The 24189-nt window shown below is 37.0% G+C and overlaps 1 protein-coding gene and 1 pseudogene across 5 annotated transcripts in view; both read right to left on the bottom strand.

The window, feature by feature from the left end:
* The window catches only part of LOC112395299 (casein kinase I-like), a 37431-nt pseudogene extending 19270 nt beyond the window's left edge, over positions 1–18161 (bottom strand).
* The window catches only part of HDAC9 (histone deacetylase 9), a 792206-nt gene that overhangs the window by 492775 nt on the left and 275242 nt on the right, over positions 1–24189 (bottom strand). The window lies entirely within an intron of this gene.

The following is a 24189-nucleotide window of genomic DNA, read 5'->3' as shown; positions in this document are numbered from 1 at the left end:
GTGAGTGAACCCTAATAAGCACCTGTAAAGGAAACAGGCAACTTTAATCATCTGTCCTAAGCAGGGATGTCAGTTCACAGGAGAATCCAACACAGAAGGCCGTTCCTGCATCCTTACCTCTCCTCCCTGCTCCCCATAACAAGCTGACAGAATAGGGATAAAAGCAAAAAGCTGAAGAAAACAGGGAAGGTGACCATGCCTTTCGTTTCTATTTCAGGCTTATCGATGCAGCTAATCTGAGTTGAGAAACTTTTACTTTGAATAAAGTTTGATTGTTACCATACATTGATAATTACTAAACTGAAACAATCTAAGGCTAAAGTGTGTTGAGTACCTTTAATTATCTGATAATGAACAGAAAAGTCATGGTTCATTCCCAGTGTTGGGTCAGACATCTCCTCCAGTTCTAGTTTGAATGGGCAGAGCGGAAAGAAATTTAAGTTGGTTTTCTGTTGGTACCCTACAAATCCCAAGTGTTTAATGTAAAAGTTACAATAGTTGTAAGGAAAAAAAATTAGCCCATATGATCTTGGCATTATTAGAACCAAGTATTAGTGTGTTAGGTAAGGCACAAACCTCAGTTTCCACATCTGTAGAGTATGGTGTAAAAATTCAGGGGATTAGTCCTGAAATAGTCTTGAAATGAGCCCTGATATATAGCTGTCAGGTGACCTTGGCAAAACAAAGTTTCAGGACATCATTCTTGTCACCTTTTACCCCGCTATCTCTCCAGTTCCTTTACTTACCATAGCCTGTGAAAGAAACACCAATAACAGGAAATACACTATACTTAGGAATAAATTGTTATGTTTGTTTATTTTTAGTAGTAGGAAAATGAGTGTGTTTTCTGAGGATTCTGAAAATGAAATATGTAAAACATGAGAAGAATAACCATTAATGACTGGGTCAGAAAAGATGACTGATTACATGAAATTCTACATGGCAAAGATTATATCCAGTAATTTTGGTTTATTATGAAAAGAAATGCTTTTAGTATCTGGGGGCCAAAGTTGAACAAACATGAGAATATTCTTTAAACAGCTTTTGTAAATGTCTAAAGTATTTGTGCTTGTTTATTCCAGGTCTCATATATTGTTAAAAACTTTTTCATGCTAGATCCTTTCAAGTTCAGCAGATGGTAGGCACACTTGTAAAAATAAAAATAAATGCAAATAAATGCCGAAATTTAATTATTTATTAAGCTCATAACATGCCAAAAGCCAAATATAAACTTATAATTTGTATATAAATAAATAAATAAAAATTTGCCTTTTTGTTTTAAATTATAAAATTAATAGTATATTCATGGCAAAATATGTCAACAGTACAAGAAATATAGTAGAAGGTCCAAATCTCTCTTTCTCAATCCTTACCTCCCACTACCACTCCTAGAAGAAATCTCTATTAACAGTTTCTTGTCTATGCTTCATGAGGTCTATCTTTCATGAAATGTTAAGTTTCAGTCTCTACGTATTAGGGACAAAACAGATAACCACTGCTGAAATAAAGACCAAGCATAATAATTAGATTTTTATTTTCGCTTGTAAGAGAGAAAATTTAGAAAGAGATGACTTTAAAATTTACCAGGAGTATTTAGGTTAGATATTAAAAAGACTCATCATCCTGCCATTGCTTTAAAGTTGTCAAAGCCCCAGGATAAAACACTGAAAGTGTTTGCAGAATCTCCTTTGACCTACATCTGCTTTTTAAATTTTAAGTCAATATCACATGGAGAATAGATCTAGAATGTTGAACTAACAAGCACTCCAAAATAGCTTCTTCTAGGTTTAAAAATAACCATAATCATACTATTCCTAAAGTAGCTGGGAAATGAGCACAGAATATTCTCTCAACTTAAAACTCAAATGTTAATGAGATCCATTAAAAATTCCTCCTGAATCTACTGGATTCCATAATTTTCTACTATTCCTAATAGATTTTTCTCATTAAAAGATATTCAGAAGCCCTGTGAATAAATAGTAATATTAATAGGCTTACCATATGGGAAGTAAATAAAGGTGGTTAAACCAACAAGAAATCAAATGGTACTTATTAGATGTATTTAATTACTCCAAAGAATGATCTATCACTTTACCCTTAAAACCATTCTAAATGAGGTAGAATCCATTTAGTTTTCTGCTGAATTATGTAGCATTACCAACAATTTAACAGACACATGAAAATCTGTAGAGCAACACTGAGAAACAGAAGTTTTCTTGAGTTAAATATTAAGATAAGTGACAGTAAATTTTAAAATATTCAATTTACTTCCAGAGGAACGTTTTTCCATATGTGGCATTTGGCTGCTGACTTCAACACTGGAATGAGACAGAAACCAGGGAACCTAATTAAAGAGCTAGGAGAACATCTGGAAATTCAGTAAATATTACTCAGATATAGTAAAGGTGTTTTGGACTTTTGATCACATACAGTATTGCTGTCCTAAGAAAATTTAACCTTTCAATTCTGGGGCAAAAGGTAAGACAATTCAATTTTATGTCTCCTCTTAACATTTCTTATTTCTGAATACCCAGCACTAAAATCCATGTTCTATGAGCAATCTGAATGAGTGAATGAATGATTTAATGAAAAGTAGTATTAAGGAACCTGCCTTTATGCTGAATTTATACAAATCTTTGTAACCATTTTTGCCTATACAAAGTTCGTAGATTCTTACCCTATCCTTACAAAAGACAGAATATAATTCCCTCCTATATATATTTTTAGTATGAAATGTTATTTTTATTTAAATAGTCATGATTTGCAGCTATAACTTTTTTGAACTTCTTAAGACAATATCCTAAAACTTCTGAAACACATACTAGAGCTCTTCTAATAGAATTTTTGATGATATATATTTTTTCTCCAAATAAAAATATTATATATTATAAAAATTTAAAAATACAAGAAAAGAAAACTCCATTTTACCATCTAGAAACAATAACTGTGAGATCTATTTTTGAAGTATGTACATAATGAGACCAAACCACATAAAAACTTTTTCACCTTGCTCTTTTCACTGTATATTATGATAGAAAGATTTTTATCATGCTGCTAAAGCTTCTCATAAATGCTGTCTTTAAATATAATGAAATAATCGAGAACGTAGAGCTATAATAATTAATTTAACCATTGTGAAGCTATTGCACTATTATTTGTTTTCAGTTCCTTGTTTTTAAAAAATATCCTTTTATTATTATACCTGTGTAATGGGTATTGTAGAAAATTACAAAACACACACAAAAAGCCAGAAAACATAAACATCAATTTCTAACGCCTAGAGGTTACTATGGTTAAGATCTTAATATATTCTATTGAATCTTTTATGTATATACATATCTGTATGCATTTGTGTATGTATACGTATATTATAATGAGATAATGTATGCATATTATTTTATAGCTATATTATTTTTATGGGTTAACAATCTCCATCTTACTTTTTCAGAATAATTTCATCTCATCTAAAAGCCAGATCATATTCACACATAATTCCCCCAAATTGTCCACTAGAATTGTTTTTTGAAAATTAAGCAAAGTCCCATTTTTATTACCCAGACTTCTTAAAGACTTCCCATTTTTTTCTATTAGTAACAGTGCTGAAATGGAGACTTTTGTGCATAAGGCTTTTTCTATAATTAGAATTGTTTCCTTAGGAGAGGTTCCCAGAAATGGAATTAATAAATCAAATGCCATGAACTTGTAAATCTCTTGATACCTACTGCCAAATGACTTTCCGAAAGCACTGTACCAAATTACATTTCCAACAGCAAGGCATGAAAATTTTCTTAAAATGAGCATAGTTAAACATTAAGGAGACTCTGAAACACAATTTAAATTTGATGTCAAGAAACAATGAAACTACCCAACTTCATGTGCTTCCATCATTTACCTGTCAAGTTCAAGTCAGCTCATTAAACATGTACTCACCACAGAATTTAAATCAGTAGGAAGGATGTATAGCATAGTTCCTGCCCACAATAAGCATACAAGCTACTGAGCCACCAGAACTGACTGATCCATAAGAGATGATGTCAACATACTGACAAAGACAGTGGTAGAGATATGCATTGGTATGAGATGCGTATCTCTATCAATGGTAGAGATACGCATTCCTAAAGGTAGGAATCACCCAACCCCATATCTGAGAAAAGAGAAAGTTACCAAAGGCTTCTAGGAAGCTACAACAATGCAGTTTATCTTGATGATTAAGTAGGAATTTGCCAGGAGAATAAAAACTAAGGGCCAAAAAAAGAGGACAGTCACAGCAGAAGGATCGTCATGGGCTTCGAGAGTAATCTGTAATATAACTTGGTATGAATAGGTGCAGCCTTTTTCCCTGTTTTTTCTAAACTTTCATGGTATGTATCATTCCTTTAACATAGTTTCAACAACAGAGTTCTATAATCACGTTCTATCCATATAGGGTATACTTTAGCGCCTCCAACTGTTCTGAGGAGGAAGAGGTGTAGTTAACAGCCTCTTTAGGGGGCATTTGATAAATATACGAATACATTTTTCACTGTCACCATAAATAATGGTACCACTGACATTCACTTGTCAGAGTCCAGGGAGGCTTAACTTGTGAGGAACACTCCCACAAAAGAAAGAATTGTTCCACCTAAAATGCCAGTAATGCTCCACCCTCCCTTCTTAAGACATGCTGCGCCAGACAGGAAGTTCCTTGAGCACAAAAATGGTATTTTACATGTTACCTTCATCACACCTAGAACACATGGATGCTAGATATGTAATAAATGTAAATACCTTTTGACAGATTAACATGAAAAGTAGTAAGATTTCAAAAACAATTAAAAGGTTCAAGGCACTTCACTGTCTCATTATTTACTACTTACCATGCATCACCATGAGGGGCACTGCCAGAAAATGATGAGGCTGTAAGCTGCCAGCCTCTGCAATAAAATCAATGACAGCCACCTAACTGTTTACATCCGCAGAGAAAGCAAATCGGTATAATTCCCTCTATCACGTGCCACAGGGGGAAAATTCCTAGAGACATTCAAGATCTGCGTAAACTTATTTTTAACTAATTGTGGCTCCAATCCTCTACCAATGGTCACCTGGAATTGAAGCATAATCTTCTGAAGCTTAAGACTTAACACATTATGGAAAGTGCAGAATAAAACGATTCGTTCACACAAGTACAGTTTGTTCTTAATTGTTTCATTGGACTTTTTGAAGTCTGCAGCATGTATGACCTTTAAAAATTTCTTCTTAAAACAAAATTGCCTTGATTTATTTTTTACTGAATCTTTACATACCGTTAAAACACAATCATTTAGCCTTTAAGACGACCGTACTGTTCTTGGGAAAAAAACACCCTAAAACATAGGGTTCTTAAGATTTTTATTTCACAATAAAACAGGCCACAGGCAAATAAACACAGTTCTGAGTTAAAAGTGGCAGGAGCATTAGGTTTCAGAATTATCGTAAAACAGGAAGGTTGTGAGGGTATAACATAGGATGAAAGCAGCCTCAACCCTGGAGCCTTCCTGCTGACTTGGGCCATGCCAAAATATACAAGGGTTTATACACAACACAAATACACACAAAGGGACACACACACACATACAATACTCAAAAAATAACTTAATTGGGAGAGCTATTATCTTTCCAAAAGTCCAGTTCAAAAGTAGAAAATAATAAAATAAAAGGTTGAAGCAGTTAATTCAACCACGTCTGAAAATAAAATGCTGCCAGTACACTTGGATTAGAAATGGTTTTCACGCATGTGCATATTAGCAGTTTCTATGAAGGTAATGCCATCTGGGAGAATCATCTTTTCTCCTTGATGATAATTCTACAAGCACACATACACACACTTAAATGCCTGGAAATGGTTGTACCTCCAGCTTTAGTGTCGGATTTCTCTCTGAACAATTGCTTCAAGACTACACCTCAGACAAAAATTATATAGCTTGCATCGGTAAATATGGTTCAAAATATACACTGTGGTAAAGAAAATATACATTGTGGTAAAGAGTACCATACCTACAGTTATGCCACATTCCAATAAAAGGAGTGGGAGAATACACCAAACAGAGGTAGCAGTTAAACTGCTCACCAGAAAAATAAAGAAAACCGGGTCATTATTTTCCCTTCCCTAAAAAAAAGCAGCAGCTTCTGCTTAGTTTGGAACAGTCACTGCAAAAAGGGAAGCTTGTGTTTATTCAGCTCTGTTCTTCTCAGCAGTCCAGTTCATTAGGTTTGTAGGTTTTAAAAAATTTTAACTTTGTTACAGTAATTTGTGGGGAGTGTAAAGCCTACTCATGAGGTGGCAACTCAGAAGCCTGCACTGCAGAATACAAGCCAAAGGCAACATAAATATACACAAAATGCATGCAAATTAATTGTAAAATATTCTGCAGGCTCAAAAAAAATTTTTTTTAAGCCTGAGAATCTAGCTGTTTTCCTAGATAGCAAAATTGCATTACTAATAATTTCTATTTTCACCTATCATCCTTCATGTACTTGGTATATAAATACTTGATATCCCTGAATAAAATATATGGAAAATTCAATAAGAAGAATGTAAACTTCCATATATTAGTCACTGCTTGAAATAAATTCCCGTATAATTTTAAATCACAGTTATTACAAAGGATTATTTGATAATTCCAAGTCAAATGCTTAATCTCTTAACATGTACAGGCACAAGAGAAAATGAAACACACAAAAAACTTATTTATAAAAGGTGCTAACAATAACAAAAATTACCATAATAAAAAGATAAGAAGCTTAATTTCTTTTCCTCAAATAATTACACAAAGAGTACATTTCAATTTAGCCTCCTAAAATAAGTGTAATGGGCTTCTTATCAAGACCTCACACCATCATTTACTGTAAATATCGGGTCAAATAAACACAGAATCACTATAGAGAAACTACTAACACCAAACCCAGTTCTTAAAGCAATTTAAATTAATGTTGATTCTGTGTTTGAAACTTGAGCAATAAAAGAACAAGAATTTAGCATGATAAATTTTTACAACAACGATCTTGTTTCCCAGGATAAAAATAGAATTTTTTAAAAAGTAGGGGTACAGCAAAACTGAATCACATCATGCCCATTTACACTGATGGTAACAGATATACCTTAGTATTTGGAAGCCTTTTGATACACATACTTCAATTGGCCTAGAGGACACTGTACCCTCAGGTTTCCTCCTGTTGGACTGGCTGCTTCTTCTTGGTCCCATTTACTGTTTCCTTTTCTCCACCCCCCACCCCACCCCCGACCTCTTAATTCTAGAGTTTCCCAGGGTTTAGTCCTTTGTTCTTTTCTCAATCTATGGCAACCCCTTGATAAACTTATCTAATCTCATCATAAATATCACTTTGTGTTGGCAACTCTAAATTACATATTACCGTCTGGACCTCACTCCTGAACTCTACGCTCATGTACCCACCTGCTGACAAGCAATGTCTTCTTGTATCAATATGTTTAAAATATACCTCAGAGTTACCATATTTAAAAGTGAACTCCTGATATTCTCCTCAGACCACCCCGTTTCTATCGTTCTCCACATTTGTTGACAACTCTATCCTTCCAGGTGAAAGAAGGATAGAGTTCCTTCTCTCCATTCTCTCATGCTCTCTACATCACATTAATCAGGAAATTCTATTGCCTCTATCTTCAAAATACCCTTACTTTTTGTGAGGGGGTGGGTGTCAACAATATGACCACTTCCGTAACTCCACTGCTAACAGTAGGGTGTAAGCCAGTGTCTTTCTCAGTGAGATTACCATGGTCCTAAACTATTCAGATCACGTGGTCCTCTGCTGAAAACCCTACACTGGCTGGCCATTTTGTTCAGAGTAAAAGCCATGACCCACACAAGCCTGGCGTGATCAGATCTCATTTTTCCTCTCTGACTCCGCCTCCAATTTATCTCATCTCCCTGACTCTGCTCCAGCCACAACAGCTTCCCTGCTGTTCTTTAAACATTCCAGACACCTCCCATCCTACTTCCCAGAAAACTCTTCCCTCAGTTCAATTTATGGCTAAGTCCTTTACCTCTCACACAATTTCTCATAACTTATCCTGTTTGGAAATTATAACCTTCCCTCCCTCCCGACCCTATACCTCCCATCTGCTTAGCTTTTTCTTTTTCTCCATAGCACCTACTAACTTATATTACAAAGTTTATTTATGTGTATTTTATTTCTGACTCCCCTTCATGGGATATAAGCTTTAGGAGAGCATTTTTTTGTTTGCTCTGTTCACTGCTACATGCCAGGCCACCTAGAATAATACCTGGCACATACCAGATGCTTAAAAAACATTTATAGAATAGAATGGATGGAACAGAATAGGCTGGGAAATCAGAGAATGGAATGGAATGGATCAGAATAGGGTGGTATGGCAACTGTCTATTCTGTTTTGCTATCTACTCCAGTTAATATCACTGACTCTGCTTTTGTTTCTAATCTGTGAAAAAACAAATGAAACAACAAAAAAAATCCAGCTAAGTACACAAAGAACAGTGAAATACCTCTGAAATGGTCTAGAGTTTTCAAAGGAGCCATATATCCAAATTATAATCACAATAAAATTAATTAACTAATGGTAAAAAATGTTGCCTTTCTAAAAGCAAAGGCACTAGTCAGAAGGCCAGAACCAGTGAGGGCATATTCCTGAACGAGAAAAGGAAGAACTCTCAAAATCCTACACAGAAACAAACAATTTTGGCCAGAATAAGTGAAATAACTACACTCCCCATTTACTTCAAAGTAACCCTTTTCCAACAAACAATAGTGTGTGTGCAAAGAATGGCTTAAAAAAAAACCTTTTTATTATGAAATAATTTTAGAGTCAAAGAGAATTGCAAAAATACTAGAGAGGATTCCTGTGCACCTTTCACCCGGTTTTCCCCAGTGATTATATCTTACATAGTTACCTCAAAAGCAGGAAGTTAACCCTGATATAATGCTATATAAATGGAATCATACAGTGTGTTGTTTTGACCTTTCAGGACTGCTTTTTATACCCAGCATAATGCCCTTAAGATAAATCCAAGATGTTGCCTGTATCAATAGTTCATTCTTTTTCATTGCAGTGTAGTATTCCATGGTATGGACATACCACACAGTTTATTTAATCACTCACCTGTCGGGGGACATTGTAAATGTCCTTCTTTTGAGCACTTACAAATAAAGCTGTCATGATCAATTGTGTACAGTTTTTATTGTGTAAACATGAGTTTTAATTTCTCTAGGATAAATTCCGAGACGGGCAATTGCTGCATCATACAGTAAGTGTATTTTCGTAATTTTTAGGAAAATGTCAAACTGGTTTTCAGAGTGGCAGTATCATTTACATTCCCATCAGCAATATCTGAGTGATCCAATTTTCCTGTATCCTTGTCAGCATTTGGCACTGTCACTAGTTTTAATTTTAGCTGTTCTAATAAGTGTATATTGGTATTTCGTTGTGGTTTTAATTTCATTTTGCTAATGGCTAATGATGTTTAGCATCTTTTCATGTGCCTATTTGCTCTTTGTATATCCTCCTCAGTGAAATGCTTCTTCATGTCTTTTGCCTGTTTTCTAATTGAACTCTGTTTTTTTTTACTGTTGAGTTTTGAGAATTACTTATACATTCTATCTAGAATCCTTTGTCATACGTGTAGTTGCAAAAGTGTTGTTTTTTAATATAGTCAGCGTTTTGCACACATTCTCATATTATACACATTTATTAATTTAATAAACACAAGGTCTCATTACACAACAGATAACAACTATACTGAAATGACTAATAAAAATCCCTCTTTTTTGTTGTTTTTGCCTTTAGTCTGTCATCCACTTATTTTATCTCTTAAACCTTTCTCTGCTTCATCAGAAAAACATTTAAGTAAAAATAATTTTAAATAAAAAGTATACATAAATGTATATCCTACTTTCATTCATGCACATTTATTCTGTAGATGCATGTAGTACATATTATTATAAAATTATATCCACCTACCCCCAACACACACACACACATACCCCACACACCATTCTGGCTTTTAGATCCAAGGAACAAAAAACCTTCAGGGGCAGATCGTCTCCTTTTGTCACTCGGTAGAACATGGAGCAATGGATTCTCTGTTAATATATTTAAAAGGTTCAACAATAGTTTCTATTTTACTGAAAATCAAAGTTACTTTCTCACTGTGACAAATACCTCACATTCTTTTTGACAATTTTAAAGCTTTTTATTTACATGAATCCTCGGTCACAAAATTAAAACCCGTCTATCTTAGCAACTTAAACCTGTGTTTATGAGTAAGGTTCCAATCTCTGTGTTTTTCCTAAATTTATTTTGAACGTTAGGTCTTCTGATCCTTCAATCACACTGCTCATTATCAGCAACTGCAGAATCATCATCATCATTGTATTAGTTAGGGACCACTCAGGGAAACAGAACCCATGCGAGGTGATTCAATAGAGTAATATGGCAGAATTACTTGAAAAATGTTGGAAGAGACAAAAGAGAAAACAGAGGAAGGCGAGGTAACCCAGAGACTTAATAAGTGCTACTGCCTCAAAGGATCAAAGTGACAAAGAGAAGACATGTGACGCTACAGCCCAGAAGCTGGGTTTGGCATAAGGGAACCAGAAACCCAGGCGGCCACCAAGGTGCCACCCTTAGTTGGGACAAGGCCAGAGCTGTGAGATTAGGTCTGGGACCATGGAGAAAATGCAGCCATTTGGACAGATATGGAGCCATGGAGGGAAGAGCTTCTTGGAGAGAGAGAAAGGGTCAAGGTGGGAGCTCTTCCATCTGTCCTTCAATCTCCACCCAGTACTTCCCACTGGCTGAACCTAAGAAGGAAACAGGTGGCAAAGGAGCCTGGGAAACGATGTTTGCCAGCATCAGCTGAAAGCAAAACAGCAGAGCAGGGGAAGGGCAGTGGAATTGTCACCAGGGTTAATACATGGTAAACTCTTCTGAGGAAGTTCAGTAAGCCAGATTTCAGTCAGGCTGCATTTTAGCAACTCTGTAAGAAGAAGACTCTGTAGAAGTTAGACCTACTATATAAATTTAGCTTTACTGATGATTTTGGAATATTATTATCTATGGGGTCTATGATTCTTCCAGACTATAACAACTGAGCAAGACCAAGGGACAGAGAAATAGGCAGAAGTTTCACTGTGAACGCTCTCAGGTGGGGAAAACCGGAATGAGTCCCTGGTGACACAGCCATTCTCCAACTCTGCTCCTGCTGGAGGAACTTCTGTGGATGTGTCTACATTTTCTAATGCACTACTGTTTCACTCGGTTAAGGGGAAACACACCATCAACCACCACCAGATACCAAGAAAATTAAAATCTTGTCTATTCTAAAATGGTAACATGTTCTATTGGCTTCATCGTAGATTAAGTCAAACAAAAGAAAGGAGAAGGAAGGTGCCAGGATGGGTCAGGTTGAAGGACAGAGAGAAGCTACAGTCTATTCAGTATCTCCTCTGGGGTCAGGCTCAGGGCTGGTACTTGCCATTGGCTAACTTGTTTAATCTTTACAACAACTTTGAAAGGTAAGAATTTCTGTTCCAAGTTTACAGATGGCAAAACTATGAACCAAAGAGGCTGAGCATCTTAAGATGTCCCTCAGTGAGTGTGGGATGCAGAGGACTGTTGATACTCCTTTCCAAAAGCCAACTTCTTTCTGCTACACCAAGGGTTTTTCTGGAATTTTATAGTCTTTAATCTTTTTCTTATACTAAAAAGATTCTTTTTTACTTCAAACAAAATAAAATTACTAAGTCTAAGGAGAACATCTCTTTCCAGCATCTATGTAATCACTAGGCAAGGGCATGTAGTGCTTGGCAAAAAGGGACAGGAAGAAAAGCAGCCAGAAATTTAGGAGATATTCAAATTGTTCCCTCTTACATATTCTTACAGAATAAGATCACAGTTGTGTCAATATGCATAATGAAAGTGAGAATAGAAATCTGTAGTGGTAAGAAAAAAAAAATTCAATGTAATCTGAGGAAGTAAACTTACAAGTACTAAAATCAAGAAATTATAATCTAGAGATTCACAGGCCAAAGAGTAAGTAAGCCAAGCGTTTTTTTCCCTGTATGTTTTTGACCAAATATAAAAATAGGGATAGTTAGTATATCTATATCTTAGCATACAGTGAACCAGTAGGTAGAATTTCACTAGTTACCATATCCTTACCTTGACATCACAGTGCACACGTGCCCCCTTTATTCATTTATTCCATGCCCGCCAATCTATATTTATTATATTTCCTACAACCTCCACTGGATGTCCACTTGGCATCTCACACATCACACTTGAACCATGACTGTGCTACGTGAGGGGGATATAAAGTACTAATATAGGTATCTATTCCCAAAGAACTTTCAATCTAGCACAGCAGTTCCCAACTTTCTCCTTCATGGCGCTCTTAGCGTCTCAGTAATTTTTTTTAAACTATACTCCTAAGCCAAAAGAAACACCTATTGATTGAGTTTACTGAGTTGCCAGCTCCAAACAACTTAATAACTATTTATGTCCTAACAACCTAACACCTTTTGGGCTCTGCACAACTTCTCAAACCTTAGAATCAGATTAGATTCTGTACTACCTTCAGCTGGTAGTGCACGTGGTGTTTGGCAGATGTCTTTGTGTGTTCATTCAAAATTGGAAATGTTGATTGACTCACTTATTCCTTCCATCAAACCCGTGAATTTCAAACCGGGGCAATTTTGCACTCCAAGGGACATTTGGCAATGTCTGGACACATTTTTGATTGTCACAACTGAGAGCGGTGTATCCTACTGTCTTCTATTGGGTGCATCACTGCTAAACATTCTGCAATGTACAGAGAAACCCCTAGAATAAGAAATCTCCAGGGCCAAATGTCTGCAGGGCCAAAGTTGAGAACCTCTGCACTAAACCTACAGTTCCCAAACTTACAGTTTCCCGTGTGGACCCACAGGGTGCTATGGTAGATTTCAAATTTTGCATAGCAGAATAGGGGAATGCATGAATGAATGAACAGGTCTGCATGCTGTGTCACACGAGTACAGAGGGAAAAAACACGTTAAGTCTGAATGGGGTGGTGCATTAGGGAAAGCTTCCTACAGCAGCTGATGCTTTACGTCGGTCTTGAGCAGAAGACAAAAGGAGAAAGGGAAGAAGAGCTCTCCAAGTTAGGAAAATGGGTTGGCGGGTCAAAGCTCATCAGGGTGAATGAAGCAAGGTTTGTTCGGGAAACTGTAAGCAGGCCAGCGGAGCTGGGGTACTGGGCAGCAGCCCTCAGTCCTTTCGTGTCTCCACTCATACAAATTCACTGTTCATACGTCCAAGAGAATCTTCCCTGTGGTTCTCAAATACAGATGATGCCCCTCTATTTATGGTGTATCAGGATTTCATAATGCGTGGGTGTTGGGAAACTGGGAAGGAAACCCAAGGAGAATAAACGGCTAGATAAGTAGGCAGAGGGGTTGCCAACAACTAACTTTAAAAGGTAAGTGTTTAATGTGTGCGTGCTACTGCATACCTAAAGATTTTTTAATGTCTATCTTGAAAGTGAGGGAGGCATTCTGAACCAGGAATTGCCCTACAGCATTTGTCCAGTTTTATAAATATTATTTGAAAATGTGATACCTACTTAATATATGACAAACACAAGATGAGTTATTTCATCATTCCCCTATTATTGAGTTTTTAAAGTTGCTTCTAATTTTTGCCATCATAAATAACAGAGTAATCAACATACTTCTTTATAAATTTTTGAGCACATTACTCCCTCAGGGTAAATTTCTAGAACTAGATTTACTGTTAAAGGCTATAAATATTTTAAAGCTCTAATATGTGTTGCCAAGTGATCCTCCAGAAAGAACATAGCCACACATTCTCCCAACAGTGTATAGGTGTCTTTCTGCTATACAATTACTGATACAGAGTATTTTTTAAAGCTTTCCAACTTTAATAGATTTAAATAGTACATCAGGATGCCTCTTAAAAATTTTCTGGATTATTAATGATGTTGAACATTATTTCATCTATTTATTGTCACTTCAGTATCTCCCTTTTTAAATTGTCTGCACACATCCTTTGGAAAGAAGAATCAAGGGTTTCCTGTATGGTACAAATATTGCTAACATTTAACAGTGTTCATTTATTATTGCAAACATTTATTAACTTAAGCATACTGTGTGTCAGGAAGTGTTCTAAATGTTTTACATGTATTGATATTAATTCATTTAATCATCACAACAGTCATATGAAGGGGGTTTTATGACTATATTTGCAGATGAAGAAAGTAAGGTGTAGAGAAGTTAGTACCTTGATCAAGTTAATACAGTTGTATTAAAGGAGAGAGCTAAGACTTGCCTCACATATGCTATTTTTTTTTTTTTTTTGTGGTACACGGGCCTCTCACTGTTGTGGCCTCTCCCGTTGCGGAGCACAGGCTCCGGACGTGCAGGCTCAGTGGCCATGGCTCACGGGCCCAGCCGCTCCGCGGCACGTGGGATCTTCCCAGACTGGGGCATGAACCCGTGTCCCCTGCATCGGCAGGCGGACTCTCAACCGCTGTGCCACCAGGGAAGTCCATCACATATGCTATTAATTCCTCTGGAGGAGAAGATCTGAGGGAGAAAAATGCGTTGAATTTTGTACGTGTTTACTTTCATAAGCCTCTAGAATATTTAAGTTGGTGGTTCTCAACTGGGGATGATATTGTTCCCTAGGAGACATCTGGCCATTTCTGGAGACATTTTTGATTATCACAATTGAGGAAGTGGGGGTGATACTTGCATCTAATGGACAGAGGCCCAGAATGCTGTTAAACATCCTGCAATGTAGAGGACAGCCCACCCACAACAAAAACTGGCCAACCCAAAATGTCAGTAGTACTGAGGCTGGGAACCTCCATCTAAATGGATATATTTAATATGGAGTCTGGAACTCAGAAAAGTGGTCTAGGTCAGAGAGAGAGATTTGGCATGAACAATATAGAGGCACACCATAAAAGGGTTATATTTTCATGGATTACTGTGAACGTATGCTGTTATCTACATCTCTGTTCACTGGCAGCTTGTATCAAATTTGTTATTAAGCTTTCAGAATTAAATAGACTATAAAAATTGAACATTTAGCCACATATAATTCATTTATAGAGCACCCTTGTTTTGCAGTAATTGTACAGAGAAATTAGAATTCCTGTTTTTGTTCCAACAAAAATAATGCAAAACAAAATCCCGTATAATTAATTGTTATGTTTGTCACCAAAATGCTTGCAAGCAAATGGGTCATTGCTGAGTAACACAAAATGGAATTATTTCAGACAAATTAGGCAATTCCAACAAAAAGAAACACAAAATTAAGGAAATAATGTATTAGAACTACAAACACATTGTGAGCAAACTAAGAGACAATTAAGCCACACTTAGAACCATTAGCTAATGAGCCACCTCGTAAAAGGACTATTGCCGTATCTATGGACGTGTCTATGGACAAGGCCAAGGCATACTTAGGGGTTCAAAGAGTTTCTTCAGGAACTTAACTGCTACTTCTGCTATTTGGAATCTTGGCTGGCACGCCAGGCTGCCAAGGTCATGTTCTGCTGGCAGGAAGCAAAGTAACAGGCCCTCATCCATGCACGTTAGCAACGAGCAGGGTGCCAAACGGAGGGCATGGCAAAGGCTATTTGCTTCCAGAAAAAAAAAGTGTGTTCTAAGTAGATGTATTTTAAAGTAGTTTTTTTTTTCCCAGAAAAATCAGGGTTTCTTGGATAGCTGAAACATTTCATGCTTATTTCCAGCTTAAAAAAAAAAAAGGAACAAACCATGACTATCAACGCCATGTATTTTAGTGGGGTGGGGTGTATGCTCCGGCCTGAGGCACCTGGATTCAAATCCTGGTTCTGCCACTTACCAGCTGTACGATCTTAGGCACGTTATTTCACTGTCTGACAACGCAGTTTCTTCCTCTCTAAATTGAGGGAAATAATAGTACCTATCTCCTAGGGTTCCTGTAAGGATCATGTTGTTAATACATGTAAAATCTTTATAAGAGTTTTACTATACTAAATGCTGGTTAATATTGGTTATTCTAATATAATTTTTGTCTTAGTCTGCCTGGACTGCTGTAACAAAATACCACAGACTGGGTGACTTAAACAACAAACATTTATTTCTTATAGTTATGAAGGATGAGAAGTCCAAGATCAAGGTGCCAGTGTCTAGTGACGGCTCTCACCCTGATTTGCAGACAGCTGCTTTCTTATTTTACCCTTACGTGGTGGAGAGAAAAAGAGCAGGATCTCTGCTCTCCTTTTATAAGGGCACTAATCCTTTCATGAGGACCTACCCTCATGACCTCTTCTAAACCTAATTACCTCACAAGGCCCCACCTTCTAATAAGATTACCTTGCGGGTTTTTAGGCCTTCAACATATAAATTTAGGGAGACAAAAATATGTAGTATAAATTTTTGAAACAGAAAAAACATTATGGTGTTTAAATGTTCCTTTCCTAAATATAATAGTCTGAAACCACAGACAAGGAATCTCTTTTCAAAGTTCTATGTACCTCCTTCGTCAAAATTCCCTATTCATCTAAGGATGTTGACATCTCCTCTGAACTTATGTCATGATAATTTACTTTGCTTAATATAGTACGTTATCTTGAAATATTTTGTAAATATTTATGCCAATTAACTCCTCATAAGCGTATGCCCTGATTCCTCACAAGAATTTTTTATAATATATATTGGCCTATGTTGGAATAAGGACCTATTTTAATATCTAGAACATGTCCAGTTCTTGTGTACCTCCAAGCCTCAGCACGGTGTCCAACACATCACTGAGATTCAATGAATATTTGTTAAATGAAAGAACAAAAATATTTAATAAGGTTTTGTCAGTTTGATGATGTTGGTGTTATATAATAACAAGGCTCTAACTTTATAATCTATAATTTTTTTCTTGTACCCTATAGTATATTCTTCCCATTCAATTTTCTTTCTTTCTTTCCTTCTGTTTTATTTTTTAAATTGACATGTGGTAAAATTGACTCCTTTGGTATGTAGGTCTACGAATTTTAGCACATGTATAGATTAATATAACTATAGGAGATTGGGATTGACATATACACACTACTATGTATAACACAGATAACTAATTAGAACCTGCTGTATAAAAAATAAATACATGAAATTGAAGCTTTTAATAAATTTTTTTTTTAAAAAAGAACCTACTGTATAGCACAGGGAACTATACTCAATACTCTGTAATGGCCTATATGGGAAAAGAATCTAAAAACGAGTGGATATATGTATAACTGATTCACTTTGCTGTACAGCAGAAACTAACACAACATAGTAAATCAACTATACTCCAACAAAAAATTAATTAAAAAATCTTAAGTGCATATTGCTAAATGAAAAAAAAAAAACTATAATCACAATCAGGATACAAAATAGGTCCATTACCCCAAAAAACTCCCTTATGCTCCACTTACCCCAACCACTGGCAACCATTGGTCTGTCCTCTGTCACTGAAGTTTTACTTTTTAAAAAAAATTTTTTTTAACTTTTTATTTTGGAATAATTTCAGATGTGCAGAAAAGTTGTCAAAATAATACACTGAGTTCCCATATATGCTTCTCCCAGCTTCCCCTAATGTTAACATCTTACATAACCATAGGATGTTTGTCAAAACTAAGAAATTAATATTGCTACAATACTATGAACTAAACTACAGATTTTGTTTGGATTTCATCAGTTTTCCGTTAACATCCTTTTAACTTCAAGATCCAGTCCAGGTCCCAAGTTACATTTAGTGGCTGGGTCTACTTAATCTCTCTGATGTGTGCCATTGTCCAGTCTTCCCTGGTTTTTCATGATCTTCATGCTTTTTAAAGATTACTGCTCAAGTATTTTGTAGACTGTTCCTCAAACTGAGTTTGTCTGATTTTTTTTTTTTTTGCATTATTAGAATGAGGATATGAATTTTGGGGAAGAACATGAAGAGGTGAAATACTCTTTTCATCACATCCACCTAAGTATAGGAGACCCTCATACTTATCACTGGTGAGGTTCACCTTGATCACGTGGTTAAGGAGATTTCTGCCTGGTTTCTCCACTGTAACATTACTCTTTTCCCCTTTCTGTACTCCATTCACTGAGACAGCCATTGAGTCACTAATTTAACATTCTTATTATGACTAACTATTGCAAGCCTAATTTATCCACAACCTATCATGTGAAAGGTGCTTTCCATTTCACCACATACACCAGACAAGTACTATCACCCTGATTTTTTATGAGAATTGAGGCTTGTTGGAATTAAATAGTGCTTAATTAGTAAGAGGTAGAAGTAAAATTCAAGTCCATGAATATCTGATTCTGAAACACATGTTCTGACCTTACCAGACTGTCCTTTCATCTACCCCAAAATAAGTGTCAACAAAAGTGAAGCAATTTATTCCTTTCACTAAGTATGCAAGTCTTATATTTTACCTTTCCAACTCAACATACCAACATACTTGAACTAGCGTGTTTATTTCATAAGGCTGTGGCTGAGCTATGTGGTGATTAGCAAACTGATAGATAGGACCTGTCATCCATGGGGATACCAGACAACAAAGATAAACATCACCAAACCTGGGAGAGGAGGACTATGGGTAAAGAGAGATCCCATGGGAGAATGAAAGTGAGTGGAAGACCAGAAGAGAAATCCAGAGGGTGAATGCCAGAGAAGTACAGAAACTAATAGCAGAGAACTGTCAGGGGAAAAGATATTATAGCTCTTTTCTCTCCGTACAATCAAGGCTATAGGGGAATGAGTGGCCTGATAGCTTGCAGAGCACAGCATAGAGCAGAGATCATTCCAGGCACTGAAACCACAGCCTTAGAGTTACAGAGGGACTAGAGGTGTCACCCGCCCATCAACTGAGGCCTTAAGAAAGATGACAGTCCATCTCTTCAACCTGTGGCTGAAAGTGAAATGCTCAATTTCAGGATTTGGGCATTTTCAAGACTTGTAAAGTCTGTGGACACTGAATGGTTAAACACTCAGATATTAGCCACGTCTCCCAAACCCTTAAATTTTCCCCCCTATAACTTTTAGGTCAGATTGGATTGGACTTGTATTTCCCTCTATACGCAAAGTCCAATGATGTTCCCTCCTATTTAAGGGAATTCCCAGGGCCATCTGGCTTTAACTTCCTGTCGCCACTAAATTATTGTTTTCTGCTGCATTTTTCACTTTCATCCATGCCCTGGCATTGATCCTGTTGTTAACATAAATTTTTAAAAAACCATTTATCCTTTTGATCCCTATAAAAACAAACCCACTCACTCGTGGACTTTTTGTGGGCATCTGATTTTCTTGTAGAGTTGGGGATAAAGAGTGAAGAAAAACCCTGTGAATTATGAATATGCAACAAGTCTATTTTTAGTTCATTGGCTTCGCTCTCTCATTACTTCTCTATGCCTTCTCTGCCTTTTTCTCTCCTTTTCATTCATTTACATTCCTCTAGAAATAACAACAAATAAATATCCTCCATTCTCCTGGCAGAGAGAACTGGCTCTCTTCTCTACTTGTCCCAAAAGTCTATTCCTCAATCTCTTCCACCCTTTTTCAGTTAGAAGATGAGATATCAGGAAAAAGAAGCACAGAGGATAACTCATTCAGGTTACACTTAAAATGTTTGCCCTACAATTATTCATGTTAATTAAATTTCTGTAGTTGAGTGAAAGTATGTTTTGTCCCATATTTCAGATAATCCCAGGAGGATTAGCAGAATGTGGAAACATGTTGGCAATAATGATATTTTAGGAAACTAACTTCCAGGAGAAGCTGAGGAAGAGTGCACACAGATATACTCACAGTGTTTCATGTCAGCATTTATTTCATAATAGGTGTACGACTTTAAAAAAACTTTTTTTTGAAGCTTCTGTAGCGAGTAGCAAGTATATGATTAACTTCATTAATACCTTCACTAGCATATTTCCATGAATTTTTGGAGGCTTAGGTAGGCTTTTTACTGAGCACTGTTAACGATCCCCAATTTATTAAAATACTTTAACATTCACACGTTTTAATTATCAGAATAACATCTTGGATATCTAGAATTCTAATCAAATGAAGTCATTCAGGATGATTTAAATTTCTGTATAGATAAAAGTCAAACACTGGACCTGAAATAGATTAGCTATTTTACTTTTTGTACATATCACACTGTCCTACTGAAGAACGTACCATTGTTCCCCAACTCTAAAAGGTCCTTACTCAGTTCGGCTTCTCCTAACCTAAGTCAAAAATTGTAGTGCAGGGCTTCCCTGGTGGCGCAGTGGTTGAGAGTCCGCCTGCCATGCAGGGAACGCGGGTTCGTGCCCCGGTCTGGAAAGATCCCACGTGCCGCCGAGTGGCTGGGCCCCTGAGCCATGGCCGCTGAGCCTGCGCGTCCGGAGCCTGTGCTCCGCAACGGGAGAGGCCACAACAGTGAGAGGCCCGCGTACCGGAAAAAAAAAAAAAAAAATTGTAGTGCAAGTAGTTTATTTGGGAGATGATTCTACAAAACGCCAGTAGGAGAGAAGGGAAATGAGACAATAAAGGCGGGCAGCAAAGAAATAAGTAAATCACCACGGTGGACAAATGGAGCTTCATCTCTCTGGGGGCCTCTGGTTGCCAGTGCACAACACATTCTTTAGACTTACTCAACCAAGAGGCAAGGAAGCTAGGATATTTACACATCAACTCCTGTCAGTCATTGGTTGTGAGCTAGTTCCTGGTAGCATTAATTCTCTGGCACTTCTGACCTGTCATGCACCTGTAATAGGCATGTGATGTAGGCTCAAGCTACCGGAGAAATTATTTAGGCAGAGAGAGATCTATGCTGGCAAGAGCCCCACCAGCGGACATAAAATGGTAGAGCCCTGGTAGATTTGGGCAGGGCACCGAGAGCTTCAATTACAAGCTCCTAACAGGAATTTGAGTTCCTCTGTTTATCAGTTCTAGTTCTCCTGTCTCTTTGCGGTGGAGCATTTCATAGATCATTTCTTGCCTTCTACCTTCTGGAATGCTTTCCTCTCATTTGCTTGTATTTTGTTTTCTAACTTCTGCGTATTTGGAATGTACATTTCAAAAGCTATTATAACGGGTTATGAAATAGAACTAAATGCTTTTTTGCTTAAGGCCCTTACAGGCTATCCCCAGAGGAACATTTGCAGACTCAAATGCAAACTTGTGTTGTTTCAAAGCCATTTCTGATACTTTCTTTGTTCTGGCATTTGTTACCAATAAAATGAGATTGCTGGAGAGCTGAGTTCTGGGTGGATGAGCTTTTATAAAGAAATGATGTATGGAGATATGAATGCATCATTGATAGAGATCACAGATGTCCACCACAAACTTTAATCTTAGGACATCCTCCTTAAAATTACAGATGTTGATAAGGTCCATGGCTGTAACAGGCTTCTTCAGTAATCGATTTTAGAAGATTTCTTAGAAACGTTCCAGTATTATTATCTTAAAATACCTCGTGCTTCAAATAAGAAGAAGAACATCAACTATAATATCAATAATGTTAATTTTGGGTGATTTAAAACTGCGTGACTTCTGAATAAAAGTGACAGATTGACCGAATACTTTTACTTCTGTTCCTTTCAGAAATGCCATAAAATGGCAGTGGAAGAATTAAAATTCTTTAAACCTACAGTGGAAAAGAAAATGGCAGAGATAAGAAAAATAAGCAGGAGAGTTCAATGAAATCTGGAAAGGGGAAAGTGAATCGAACGGTGATTGATTAAGAGCTCTGCTGAATGGAGCCGGCACCACTGATGGAACCGCAGGAGGGAGCAGCTGGCAGTCCCAGGCCAGAGAATTCCCAGAGGCTCAGAGCTTGCAGGCATGGGCAGCAAGGAAGCTGAGTGGTCATGTGCAGGGTCAAATGCAGAGGGACTGGTTTCAGGTCTGATTTCAGAGCACTTAAACTGCCATGTCCTCTCTCTCACAGCCAAGAGACTTCTCCTCCTCTCCATGCCCCTTTCCACCCTCCACATGCACCAGGCCCATTACCGCTAAAAGACTAGAGAGTTATTCTCCGGATGAACTGAACTGGGCTGGGTCCCCACAGCCCTAACAGAAAACATGGGACACAGGTAGAGCTGAAAAGCTGCAGACCGAGTGCAAGTCTGCCTAGTCTACTTGCCAATCTACTCCCTGAGCTCTGGTAGCCAGGCATATTGCCCTGAAACAGAAGCCTGGAAGATTCTTTCCTGGGGACACTGAACAACTCAGGAGAAGAAAACTAAAGATACCTGTATGCTAGTATTTCCCCCTAACTACATGTACACAGACACACGCACACCCAATCAAAGGACTGCTAACCACTCAGGCCTCCTGTACAGAAAGCCCTCTAGTCCAAAAATGCCTGCATTATACAAATGCTCACTCATAAATATGAAATTTCCCAATGTGCAGGAGAGAGCAAAACAAATGTGAAGTTGGGCGCTGGGGGAGCCGGGGGCAGGCGTGGGAAGCACAAAGTACAGGTAGAAAAATAAACATTTGATTGACTATAATATCTTCTATCTAATAAAGGAAGTTACTTCATGCATTAAAATTAGAACAGGACCCTTGGAAAAGGATGATTCTCAAAAAAAAAAAAAAAGAGAGAGAACTCTGCAGAACGTGAGCCTCCAAACTGAAAGGGTCCACAGAATTACCCAGAAAAATGAATAAAATAAGACTAAGGCTAATGCTTAAAACTTATACACTAAGAATTTTCTACGTGAAATTTTAGAACAGAGATAAGGAGAAGATTGTAAAAAGCTTCCAGAGAGGGTGGGGGAAGCCACATATAAAGGAAATAGAATCAACTTGGGATCGGAATTCACAATGATTTTCGACTAGTATTCTATGCCCAGCCACACAAATCTATCACTTACAAAGAGAGAAAAAATGACATTTTCAGACAAGTAAGAATTCAATAAATATAAGATACCTTAAGATGTTCTTCCAAAAATAAAAACAATGGGGAAACCAATAAAGAAGCCATAAGGATCCAAGAAAGAGGGGATCACTGAAACAGCCAAGGAAAAGACCCAGGATAGGCGCAACGCCTAGAGAACAAACAGTTCGCAACAGTGGCAAAAGGTAGGAAACTCCAGGAAGAGACAGAGTGGAAATGTTGCAGGTATGGCAAATATCTTTTATAAGCACATAGCAGAGGTATTCAAGCACAGAAAATCAGACAAATAGGGGGTAAATTTATAATGAACTCCAGGAAAAAGGCACAACTGAAAAAGAAAACAGGCACAGCTGGCTCAGCAATAAGCAACATTTTACTAGTCGTTTAAACACTAGTTGATTTTACTTAACACTTTGATACAACTGCTGGGGAGGGTGGAGAAGAAATGTGCCTGTGTGCGCACGTGTGTGTGCATATGTGCATGGACATGTGGCGTGCGGACACTCGTGGGTGTATATATAAATGGGTATTGGAAGGAACTTCCTCATCTCCCTGGGCAAGGAAACAATAATACATAATGCTTAAAATTTATACACTAAGAATTTTCTATGTGAGCACATTATGTAGAAATTTTAAGGTAGGCGACCAGAAGAAGGAACAACTGCTAAAGGTAATTACCCCTGTAAACTGGAGAAAGAAACTGAAGAGAGGCAGAGGAGAGGACAGCTATTTTCATTATAAGAGATTTTTTACTTTTTAAACTAAATATATGTCTTATTTTGATTTTTAAAAACTATATAGAATTAATATATTACATTCTAATAATCTTACTCAATTCATGGAGAACTTGAAATTCAAGTTGGTGTTAAGGCCTGGACAGCTCTCACTATGGTTAACATCAGAGCTGAGAGAGAGGAAGGATAAAACGAATGTTTATGATATTCCATGAAAGCTGTATTATTTAACTTAAAAGTACAAATTAATTTTGAGGATCAGTATATTTTAAATAATTAAACCATTTCTCTTCCCATCCCTATACTCTGAACTAATCAAAAATTTTAATCTAGCTTTAGAAATATATATTTAGGAGAACTCATGATATCATTGCAGACAACAGAATTTCTGATATAGTAGCTGAAAGGTGATCATTCAGCATGGAAATACTTTAATTCTTCAAATATAAAAACACAATAGCAAACAAAATGCTTTGGACCAAAAATAAATCTATTTTACAATATTTTCTTTC

This window comes from Neophocaena asiaeorientalis, unplaced genomic scaffold, assembly GCF_003031525.2.
Source record: "Neophocaena asiaeorientalis asiaeorientalis breed wild unplaced genomic scaffold, Neophocaena_asiaeorientalis_V1.1 scaffold89, whole genome shotgun sequence".
Lineage (NCBI taxonomy): Eukaryota > Metazoa > Chordata > Mammalia > Artiodactyla > Phocoenidae > Neophocaena > Neophocaena asiaeorientalis.
The sequence above is the reverse complement of the archived record's forward strand: the minus strand, read 5'-3'. Positions and strand labels throughout refer to the sequence as shown.